Raw genomic sequence first — 12,314 nt, forward strand, 5'->3', positions numbered from 1 at the left:
CCTTGGAGATTGAGGAAAGCAGACTCAATTATTGTTGGCATGTTTGCTAAACTATTTTTAGTAATATAGCAGTGTGCCACAATAGAGGGCCAGAAAGGGAAAGTCAACCACAGCGATTTGGGGAGGCATTTCATCACTAGCCAGTTTGTAACAGTTCGCTCTAAATGATTCATGGTAAAGAAACAGATCTATATTGGTTTTGTTCTGTTCCCAGTGCACTCCTTCTGGACACTTGCCATCTTTTTGAGTTTGGAGGTGCACAGAGAATGCAAATTAATTTTAATATTTTAAGGCTAACTTTACCTTGGCTCCTGAGGTTTCTGTGCCTTTTGAGGGGATGGGAGAGAAGACAAGAGGTCAGTGGGAGCAAGAGCCAGTTGTAGAAATCAGGGCAAAGTAATTATGCTATTGTCTATAAGTTCTACATGTACTCTTCTCTCTACTTTGTGTTTCTAGAACTGGGACTCTCTATCAACCACATTTTCACTTTTTTAAGCTTCTTCCCTCTTAAACCACAAATAGGAGGCAGCATAGGGAGACTAAAAGGCCAGAGGAGAATGAAAAGACTTCCCCCTCCTCTTTTGCTTCCGGGGGGCTTCCTCTGTTTCTTGTCCCTCAGAGTATTACACAATAATTTGTCTTCTTCACCTCAAAGGAGTGAGGCCCCTTTAGCAGCAGCAGCTGAATCCAATTTGCATTTTTCTAACACTTGCAAAACCAGTCACATAGAACAAGTGTCAGCAAACTTTTGCTGTTAAGGGCCTGATAGTAAACATTTGACACTTTGCCGGCCACATGGTCTCTCTAGCAACTGCTCAGCTCTGCCACTGTAGCATAATGACAACCAGAGACAGCATTTAAATGAATGAGCATGACAAGTAGAACTTTATTTATGAACACTGAAATTTGAATTTCATATAATTTTCATGCGTCACAAAATATTGCTATTATTATAGTTCAAATTATGTCCCATGTCTAAAAAGATATGTTGAATCCTAACCTGTGTACCTGCAAAGGTGATCTTATTTGGAAATAAGGTCATTGCAGATATAATGAAGAGAAGATGAAATCATTTGTGTGGGACCTAATCCAATATGACTGGTGTTCTTAAAAGTACAGGCAAACATCATGTAAAGACAGACACATAGAGGAGGACACAAGGTGAAGACAGAGGCAGAGATTGGAGTTATACAGCTGCAAGGCAAGGAACACCAAGGACTGACAGCCACCACCAGAAGCTAGAAAGAGACAAAGAAGGATTCTACCCAGAGATTTCGAAGGAGCACAATTGTGCCGACAACGTGATTTGGACTTCTAGCCTCCAAAACTGTGAGAAAAGGAACTTCTGGTTTTTAAGCCACTCAGTATATGAAACATTATTACAGTGGCCCTAGGAAATAACATGATTATTCCTTTGATTTTTTTTTTTCAATGATTAAAAAAAATGTAGAAACCATTCTTAACTCACAAGCCATACAGAAAACAGGCAATGCACTAATTTTGGCCTATGGGCCATAGTTTGCAAACCCCTCTCACAGAGTCTCCTTCACTCTGAGATATTGGCATCACCAAGTAGTGCCCCTTAAGGTCTGAGTTTTAGCTCCACAATACTAAATTTTAATAATTCCAGCCTCTTACCCCTTTCCTCCACTCTTAGGGGAAGATAGCTGCTTTCTGTAATTGCTACTTCCATTATATTTTACTGTTCTCTTTTTCCCCTTAGTTATTTAGTTAATAACTTTATATCTAGATAATTATTTGTATTAAGTTCTCTCTGTTAAAATAACTGTGTGATTTCTGTCTCCTGACTGAACCCTGACTGGTATAATTTTCTTTTTCAAAAATTCTTCAAGATTTTGTATGAAGTGCACTGACCTTCAAGGCTTTTTGGATGTCTTGGTAATTATTAGATTTAATTTTAGGTAATTAAGACAATTCTTTGCAGAGCCGGAGTTTCTGACATAAAAATTGCATACTTTATTTGTCACAAACTTTAATTAATAGCCATTCTTGCTTAATAGACTTTTCCCTCTGAGGATCCCCAAGTTCGTGCTTTGGAAGGACCAAGAAATTAATACCGTGTTACACTGAACAAAAAATGAAGCTTTCGGTGTCTTATAAGTTTAACATGCATCTACCCTTTGACCTAGCAATTCTATCCTAGGTATTTACTCAAGAGAAAAAATAAAGTAAACTAATACACATTCATGTAAAGACTTATGCCAAATGGTCACAACAGCTTATCCATAACAGCCAAAATCTAGCAACAACCCACTAATAAGACTATGGATAAATAATTTGAAGTATAAACATATAAGGAAATACTACTCATCAATAAAAAAGGAATGAACTAGTGATACAGAGAACAACATGGATAAACCTCAAAAACATGTTGAGCAAAAGACAAGACACAAAAGAGTATATATGATTTTGTTTATTTGAAGTCCAAAAACAGGTAAGACTACACTATGATGATAGAAATCAGAAGAATATTCTTTTAGAAGAAGAATATTGACTAGAAAGAGGCAGGAGAAAATCCTAGAGGTGATAGACATATATCTGACTGGGATTATGGTTACAGAGGCTTACATATTTGTCAAAGCCCATTGACCTATAGTCTTACTGTGAACACTACATTTTATGTAAATTTTCAATTTTTTTAGAATAAAACAAAAAATAAATCTTTAATTTTCAGATCTGAAATTCTTAGTTGAAATTGTACACTCTTGTCAACAAAAGGTTGCTACCTCCAGTTCAATGGCAACAAGAGTCCCCAACCTGGGGTGCGATAAAAGGAGAAGCTTTATTCAGGTAAACAATTTGCAAACTGGAGAAAAGCAAACGCCTGAGGAAACTTAAAGTGTGCTCCCATGAGGTAAAGGGGAGGTCTACTTATATAGAGACAGTATCTGCCTTGGTCCCTGATTGGTCCATTTTTATGCAAATGAGGAACACAAATGTGCAGTTTGATTGGTCCAAATAGCACTGTGTTGATTGGTCATTATGGAGACACTTTGATTGGTTGGTAAAGATGCAAATGAGGATATAGCTGTGCAACTCCAATTGGATGGGGTAGGTCTCATTCCATTGGTCAAATTATGATTCCAGGAACTCCTCTATAAGGGTCAGCTTAGAAATCTTTCTCCTGAAATACAGCATTCATGAGAGGCCTCTGACAGCAGTGGCTGCTATAGTCTAGTTATGAATTTGAGTCTATTAACCACTAGAAGTCCTTCCTGGCAGATATAGTCCTCCTCGAGGTTCACACTCTAAACTTTTAGTAGGCGAACACCAAAAAGTTCTTGTCTATTTTACACATATTTTAATATGTGACATATATCTTGACTTAATAAGTGTTAGTGTTAGAAGCATGAGCATTTTTCAAACATATGAGGAAGGTTTAGCTTTATAAAGAAATCTGTGTAACTCAAGTGTGGCCTCCCTTCCTCTCTTTCTCCTTCCTTCTCTCCATCTCTTGTTTTAAAAAGAATTTGAAAAGATTTCAGAAGCGACTTTATTATAAAATCAAAGAAACCTACACTTCAAAGCCTCTCGTTAAATGGGCTTCTACAAAGCTCAGGAAGAAGCTCTAACAATGTGTTCACATAGTCATGTCTGTGTAAAAAAATTTTCCAAGTAAAAAATTAACCATAATGCATTAAAATCACTGTCTTTCCATTTCGCCTTTTCCCTTGATTACATTTCACCCTGTATCAAGTTTGTAGAAGTGGCTGCAGGCATTCTGAGGATTCAGATAAATTGAATTGGGAATTTTGGATTTCATGTGGCATATTTATGTCATTTGCTGTCACTTCCTTGTGTAATTAATTGCTAACATCCTGTGTTGGCAAGACTTCCTGAAATACTTCTCACCCTGACAATATGCCTTCAACTCAAAGATTCAGGACCAGCGGTCATATTGCAATATGAATGTGTTCTGAGGCAGCTGGCACCAGAAGTCTGTGGGTAGTGGAGGAGAAAAGAGTTTAAAATATACCAAGATAGAGGCTGGTCTATGAAAAATTCTTCTAATCGCCACATGTATAAATGTAGCAACAGAAGATTCAATTGTCATCAACAATGAGTCAAAACAGAAGCTCTTCTCAGGAAAGTATTTGATAAATCAGTGTCTACAATTATAAATGTATCAGACAATTTCTTTTAGTTTCTGATGGAAATCACATAATCTGTTAATTAGAATTCCTATATATGCAAAATGCAACTTGTAAAGGCATTTAAAAATATCGAACATATTTGTGTACGAAGTTGCGTGCTTTATGCATTCCAACTATCAATAATAAGTTAAAAATTTTAAATCAACTAGGCCAAGAAAGTCTTATTTCTTATTTGGTAACAGCAATTACCAAATTGTTATCATATAAAGAAGTGACCAAAATACACAGCCAAGGAAATGTAGAAGAAAAGTTTCATTTAGGTGTAACAGGCTATTAAGTAATAAAATAAGACTTTGTGATATTTGTGGAATTTACTGACATTCCAAAGATTGGAATTTGTCATTTCTGTTCTCGTTCCAAATACAAATTCATTTTAAAACCTAACTTTGTATTTTAAAGAAGGTCACGAAATTTCATAAGCTTCAAGCCCCACCTGAGTCCACTACTTGATGGGGTGACCCAAAAATATTAACAACCTAAAAAGACAAAAATAAATAAATAAAACTAAGCAAATGAGGACATGAAGATGTAGAAGAATGAACAAGGAATAAGCCAGAGTTTTAAAAAAGGGCAAGTCAGGAATGGAGATAATATCACGCCTCTCTTCTCAGCAATGCTGTTTTTCTCTTTGTACCCTGTTACTTAGTCATGATCTCAAACTCTGGTAACAAAAAGCCTTACGATGTTAAATAAAGTATGAGATTTTTTTTCCTCCAGAGTTTGGTTCATAACAAACATTATCTACATAAAATAACTCACTGTGAAGGAAAGTATTCTCCCAGTTTTGGGAAAAGACTCAAACTTGAATACTTTTTGTCTGCTTAAAAATGATTCCAATGGCATCAACAGTGTGAATAATTTAATCTGCTCATAAAATATTGCCACAGAAAATGCAGGACGGTATGATCAGACTAACTCAATTTAAGAATATGTATACAACAAACTGTCAATTTCAAGTTGAAATGTAGTCATAACTGAAGACTCACTTTCTTTGACCTAGTCCACGGATATCAGAAGTAATCTGCTATGTTGAGCCATTTTGGTGTAACGTTCGCCTTTTGTCATGTATAAATAAGCATTCTGTTTTTTTGTTTTTGTTTTACCTTACCACCATTAATTACATAAATAATATATTGTTGTGATGGTGTAATTTTTTAAAAAGAAAACTCAGAAAATAAATCGAAAATAACCTACATGCTCATTAATAAGGGAACTGATGAGCTTATTATGGAAACATGCAGGATTTTTTCTTCTTTTTAAATTAGGTATGTTTAAACAAAGTGGCACGGAAAATTTTCCTAGATATATTAAGTTATAAATAGAAGGAAATCACAAAAAGGTAGACACAGTATGATTTAAGAACCTATTAATATATGTAAAGAAATACGATATATATAAATATTATCAAATAAATAGAGAAAAGATCTAGAAGAATTTATCTCTAATTTTGAAGTAGTTAACAGGAAAGGGATGTTAAATAGAGGGTGTACAGGTGACAGAAGGTTACTAGAAGTGTCTTGGGGATCTTTTTCTAAAGTATATAGATGTCGAATCATTATGTTGTACATCTGAAACTAATATCATATGATATGTCAACTATATTTTAATTAAAAAAGGTGTATGTAAGAGGATTTGTGTTTGAATTTTATAGCAAGTAACCCCCATTTTTAAAACAATGCTTGATAAAAGGTAGATACACAATAATTGTCAAAATGCATTAATGATTAATTAATGAATTAATGGATTCTATAACTTTAGAGCAAAAAAATCAAATGTAAAAACGAACAGAAACCACCTCCAATCTTCCACCCAAAGAATTGTAATTTACATTTTGGAGTATATTTATATACCAATATCTTTATTTTTCTTGTTAACAAACCATATTAAAACAATATACAATATTTAGTAAATTTTTTTAAATCAAAAATACCAAGGCATCTTTCTATGCCAATAAATATATCTTTAAATAATTTCTAATGGCTGACAATTCTATTCTAGCATTCATAATTTTTTATAATAGAATTACTCTCTTTAATTTAAATGCCAGTAATGTCATTTCATTCAATAAATATTTACTGAGAATCTACAATATTTCAGGCAGGCAGCAACTCAGCCAGGTGCAGGGGATACAACAATTAGTGGGAGAAAAAAGGTACCTGTCCTTATGGCAATTTGAGTCTATGACAGGAAAGTTTTAAATTTTAAAAACCTCTGGAGGAAATAAAAAGATGCTATGTGTACAAACATCACAGGAAAATTAAGTTAAGATAAACAAATCCAGTAAGTTCTCTTTTTGAGTGTGAAATTTCAGCTGAGCTTGCAGGTTGGGTTGACATTAGCTTGGCAGAGAGCAGATGGCAGTGAGCACAAAATCAGTGGAGAGGCCACCCTTAGTGGAACCGAGAGGAAGCCGGAGCTAAGGGAACATTGTAGTTAGGGGAGAGGAGGTGCTCTAGATTAGGCTTCAGGGTAGAATTTTGGGTTTTTATTCTGAGTACAAAGGGGAACCCCGAAAGAGGTTGTGGTTTTCATTTTTGTTTTGCTGCCCCTCCCCCAGCCCCCATGTACAGTTATAGAGCAAGATTTTTCTTTTTTTAAGTTCACTAACCACTGAGAACAGACTGGATTGGAGGCACGAGAGTGAAAGAACATGGGTAAAGAAGAATAAAATGCAACTTCCCAGGCTTGGAATCGTTAGGGTTATCCATGAATAGCTCATGTTGCAGAATGATTTGGCAAAAAGAAGATGGTAGGCAAGAAAAAGGGAAGTGTCTTTTGTAACACTTGAATGCACAAACTGTTTTATATATAATGTCAGGGTCTTTGTAGAACCCCTTAGGTGAAAAACTACAGCTTTAAGACATGTCACCTCCCCATCAACAGTAGGGAGGGTTTGGGCCTTGTTTAACAATTTATATATATGTTCATACATATATTTATTGAATTAAACACTTTGAAATAATTGTAGAATCACATGCAGTTTTAAGAAATAACAGAGACTATATATGCCTTACTGTTAAAATGTACAGCTGAAACTTACTGGATTTTGTTAACCAATGTCACTATAAAAAAATAAATAAGAAAAAAAGAAAAGAAATAACAGAGAAATCCCATGTACCCTTTGCTCATTTACCCCCAATTTTCAAATTACAACAGTTGTGGAACTATAGTATGATATGACAACCAGGATATTGACATTGATACTGTTAAGATACAGAATAGTTTCATCACCACAAGGATCCTCACGATCCTCGATCCTCACGTTGCCCTTTTTAGCCATCCTTCCCTCCTTTCCCTACCCTACTCTTAGCCCCCGGCAACCACCAATCTGTTCTCCCTTTCTATAATTGTCATTTTAAGAATGTTGTATAAATGAGATGATATGCATGTAACATTTGGGGATTGGCTTTTTTGAGTCAGCATAATTCTCTGGAGATGTATCCAAGTTGTTGCATTTATGACTGGAACATTCTTTTTTATTACTGAGTGATATTGGGAGATGGATGTATCAGAGTTTGTATAACCATTCACCCATTGAAGGACATCTGGGCTGTGTTTAGTTTTAGGATATTACAAATAAACAGTAGCTAAAAATATTCTTGCACAGGTTTTTTTGTGAATATAAGTTTTCTCTGGGCTAAAAACCCGAAAGTGCAATTTCTGGGCCGTATGGTAGTTCCATATTTAGTTTTATAAGAAACTGTCAAACTGTTCTCTAGAGTGCTAAAAGCATGTTACACTCTCCCCAGCAATGAATGAGTGGTCCGGTTTCTGTACATCCTTGCCAGCATTTGGTGTTCTCATAATTTTTTATTTTAGCCATTCTGATAGGTGTGTAACAATATCTTGAGGTTTTAATTTGCATCTTTTCATGTGCTTATTTGCTATCTGTATATCCTCTGCAGTAATGTCTGTTCATATCTTTTGCTCGTTTTCTAACTGGATTTTTTATTGTTTGGTTTTGAAAGTTGTTTATTTATTCTAGACACTAGTCCTTTGTCAGATACATGATTTGCAAATATTTTCTCCCAATCTGTAGCTTGTCGTTTTATCTTCTTAATAGAGTCTTTCACAGGGCAAATATTTTAATTTTGATGAAGTCCAATATATCAATTTTTTTTTCTTATGGATTTTGCTTTTGAGGTCAGCTTTAGGAACTCTTTGCATAATCCTAGATCCTAAAGAGTGTTTCCTTTTTTTTTTCTAAAAGATTTTAGTTTTACATTTCCATTTAAACCTTTAAATACATTTTGAGCTAATTTTTGTTTAATGTGTGATGTTCAGGTTGAAGTTAATCTTTTTGGCCCATGGGTGTCCAGTTGCTCTAGTACTACTTTTTGAAAAGGTTATCTTTCCTCTACTGAATTGCTTTTGCATCTCTATCAAAACTAAATTAGACATATTTGCGTGGGTCTATTTCTGGATTCTTCATTCTATTCCATTGAATTATATGTCTGTTTCTCCATGAACACTATAGTCTTGATTACCGAAGCTATGTAATACTTTGAAGTAAAGTACACTTACTTCTCCCACTTTCTTCTTCATATTCAAAATTGTTTTAGTTCCTTTGCCTTTTCATAATAAATTTTAGAATAATCTGTTTATATTTTCTTATTATCTTGCTGGAATTTTGATAGGAATTGCATTAAACCTGTATTTTAAGAAGTCTGGGATTTAGGATTTAGCTATTTGCAGAACTGATTTTCTTGTGATACTATCTCTGTTTATTTTCATAAATATCTATTAAGGCTTCACTCAGAAAATGTTCGTGCATGCATGCGTGTGTGCGTGTGTGTGTGTGTGTGTGTGTGTGTGTGAAGAAAGTAGGGGGATATATGGTACTTATCTTAATTTAATGACTCTCTGGAGAGAGAGAGAAAGACAAGCAGTTCAGTCGGGGTTTGGGGCCCAGGTGATAAAACTGCCAGATAGAATCTTTGAATACAACCATTTGACATAGTCAATTTGATTGAGGTAATTCGATGTAACCCTTTTAAAAAGTGATATCACCCCTTTATTACCAACTTATATTAGATATCCCTATGTCGTTCCTAATCCCCCTTCTGATCATGGGGAATTTTCAGTTTCAGTTGTGTTTGTTTTTGTATTGACAAACATTTCTGTCCCATCTATGAAATTCTTAAGTTATTTTTAAAAATATTTAAGATGTAATACATTCACATGAGTAAAAATATCAAAACAATATATAAATACATGATATATTCTTATGCCCACCTACTCATATCCATACAATCATTCCCCACCCCAACAGGTAACCAACCACTTCTTAATTTCTTATTTATCAGGCCAGAGAAAATCTGCATATATTTTCACATATACTCTTAAGGTATTTGACTTTTTTTTTTTAGGCAAGGCAACCCTTGTTTGACTTCACAGATTGCAAGGATCGTGTTAGCTTACAACCTCTTACTTTTTAAGCCTACAGCACCTGGTCTTCCTAGGTGGTCTCCCATTCAAGTACTAACTAGGCCCAACCCTGTTTAGCCTCCGAGATCAGACAGGAACGGGCTTTTCAGAGTGGCATGGCCGTAGACAAAGTTTGACTTTTTGTTTACTACTTTAACTCTGTCTGACAATGGAAATGATCTATGATCTCAGTTTTTTCCACTGTTTTTTAGATGATGGAAGTTTATAATAACGTATCTTGACAGTTAACGCCTTCCATTTTAAAACTTTGTCATGTTTTTTCCCCTTACTTTCTCATCTTCTATATAAATAAATATAATTCCAAATAAATCTGTTTAATTTCAGGGCTTATAATCATGTAATCTTATTTTTTCATTCTGAAGATGTATTAAGTGAGACCAAAAGAAGGTAAATTGCTCTTTCAAGGTCACGGGGCCAGTTTGTAGCAGAGCTGGGACACCTGTCTTTATAGGCTACCCTCCACCCTTATTCCTGACTGCTTTCATTGCTGTAAGGCGATTCAAATCTATTATTAGTATGGCTGAAATCTATTGGAAAAATGTTTCTGCCATCCATCTCAATCCTCTGCTACTTATGCAGTCCATCCTTTAAAAATGAGGATTTCTTCTTTTTTGCTGACAGTTTCATAATTTTAGTTGTTTCTGCTCTCTTAGCATTTTCCTAGTTCAATGATTAATTCTCTAATCTGAATCCTCTTAGATTGGAGTAATATCTTGCCAACCAGAATGAGCAAGTGAATAATTGAAATTTTAATTAAGGATGAAACTTTTTATTATGTAATATTTATTATCTATGATAGTCTCAACTTTCTGAATCTCTCCTGTCAAATGCATTCTTCCTCATTATCTTCTTTATGTAATGTTTAATTTACATGACCAGTCTTTTGTTCCTATGCAGGAAAATAAGTTGGCACTTTCAAGTAGAGACTGGTTTGTATTAATGTAGTAGTCTGACCCCTAGTGGTTACAAGAAACATCTGCATGCTAAGTGTAGCAGAACGTTTTGCTTGGACTTTCTTACGAGTATAAAATGATGAATTCCTCTTGGAAATAAATAAAATAAAAATGAGAGAGAAATTATGAGTTCAGAGCAGAAATAATAATAATATGGAAATTCAGGCAAAATTGTTTCTATGAAAATGATTTTTAAATCTGCATTTTTACTTGTTTATAGTCATGCATGATCTGGTTTCACTTATAAACATATGTTCCAGGAATCTATTTTATATTATTTGTTAGAAACCAAAACTGATTTTCCCTCCGAAATTAATGCTTTGCTATCATCCCAGTATTGCCCTTTCTAGTGTATTTGCTATAGAATTGGAATCAAACGTAGAACTGGATGAGACTTTTGAGATCATCTATTAAAGATCAGAGACCCAGAAAGAATGGGTGACTTTTCCAAAGGCACAAAGTGAATTGTCAGCAAATCTAAGCAGACTCTATCACTCATGAGACCCTTAGATCTAGAAGTGCCTGGTCCCACAGCAAGAGAGTTCCAGCCTGATTCTTGGGAGGTGGGGCCAATGTTGTGCTGCGGGGGAGAAGGGGTTTCTGGAGAGTAGTCCCAGGAAGGAACAAACTGTGAAAGATATACATGTACTGTATACTCACTGTGAAATATCCAAACAGAAGGATAGTAAGCAAAAAGTAAAAATTCTCCTTTCTGTACCAGCCTGGGTTCTCCCGAACATATAGCCTACAGGTATCTATTTTGACATGCAACCATTAGATATTTTATACACACACACACACACACACACATACTTTTTTCATGTGGGTGCATATCATATATATATAAGTCAATAAGCTGATGTAGCCACTTAATAAAATATCTTGGACATCTATCCAAGTCAGTACATTTTTATTGTCTGCTTATCTATCATTTTGATGTAAAAATGTGTCCTAATTTATTAACTCCTCTCAAATAATTTGCATATAGGTGTTTTTAAAATTTTCCTGCTACTATGAACAATGCTGTAATGAACAACCTTGTATGTATAACTACAGACATATATCTTATGGGATAAATTTTATTACAGTGAAAGTTTTGGCCAAAATTTATGTGTAATTATAATTTTGACAGTTAATAAAACACATATTTGAAACTAATATTGCCCCATCTCCCTCTCTTCATGTGTCCTTTGTTCCTGGTGCCCCTCCCAGGCCCCAGTGGGAAAGTTTCTCTTCTCCTTTGTCAACCCCGCACTTTGTCCTTTGTGGACTCCTTTCTTTTTTCTTTTCCTTTCTTTTTTCTCTTCTCTTCGCTTCTCTTCTCTTCTCTTTCCTTTTTCTTTTCTGAAAAGAACAAAGCCTTCTGCTATGAACAGTCTCAATTTCCTTTACTCTTGTAAACTTGGCCGACGTCTTTTGCTCTCATGTCTCTGACAGCTGAGGAAAGGGCCCCCTTCCTCCTCCGCCTGTTCAGTCTTATCACATTATTTCTTACACTTTCTGGGACCTTCTCTCATCCAATATCCCTTTACCTAATGTTTCCTTAATTTCTCCCTTTTTAACTGCCTGTTTCTCCTTGGCTTATAAGATTGTCTCCTCTCTCCTCGTTTTCCCAAAATCTATCTACCTGACACTAGTTTTGGGAAATACTAAGTGGGAAAAAGAATCATTTTGTCAAATAAGTTTGAGTCATCCTATATACTGTTATCTCTCTTTGAATATTTAGACCTCGCAGTTT

At 34.9% G+C, this 12,314-nt stretch overlaps 1 pseudogene; it reads right to left on the reverse strand.

The window, feature by feature from the left end:
* Positions 1–9,612: 9,612 nt before the first annotated feature.
* Positions 9,613–9,730, reverse strand: LOC120608660 (uncharacterized; annotated as a pseudogene).
* Positions 9,731–12,314: the final 2,584 nt, after the last annotated feature.

Source organism: Pteropus medius, unplaced genomic scaffold, assembly GCF_902729225.1.
Source record: "Pteropus medius unplaced genomic scaffold, Ma_sr-lr_union100, whole genome shotgun sequence".
NCBI classification, from domain to species: domain Eukaryota; kingdom Metazoa; phylum Chordata; class Mammalia; order Chiroptera; family Pteropodidae; genus Pteropus; species Pteropus medius.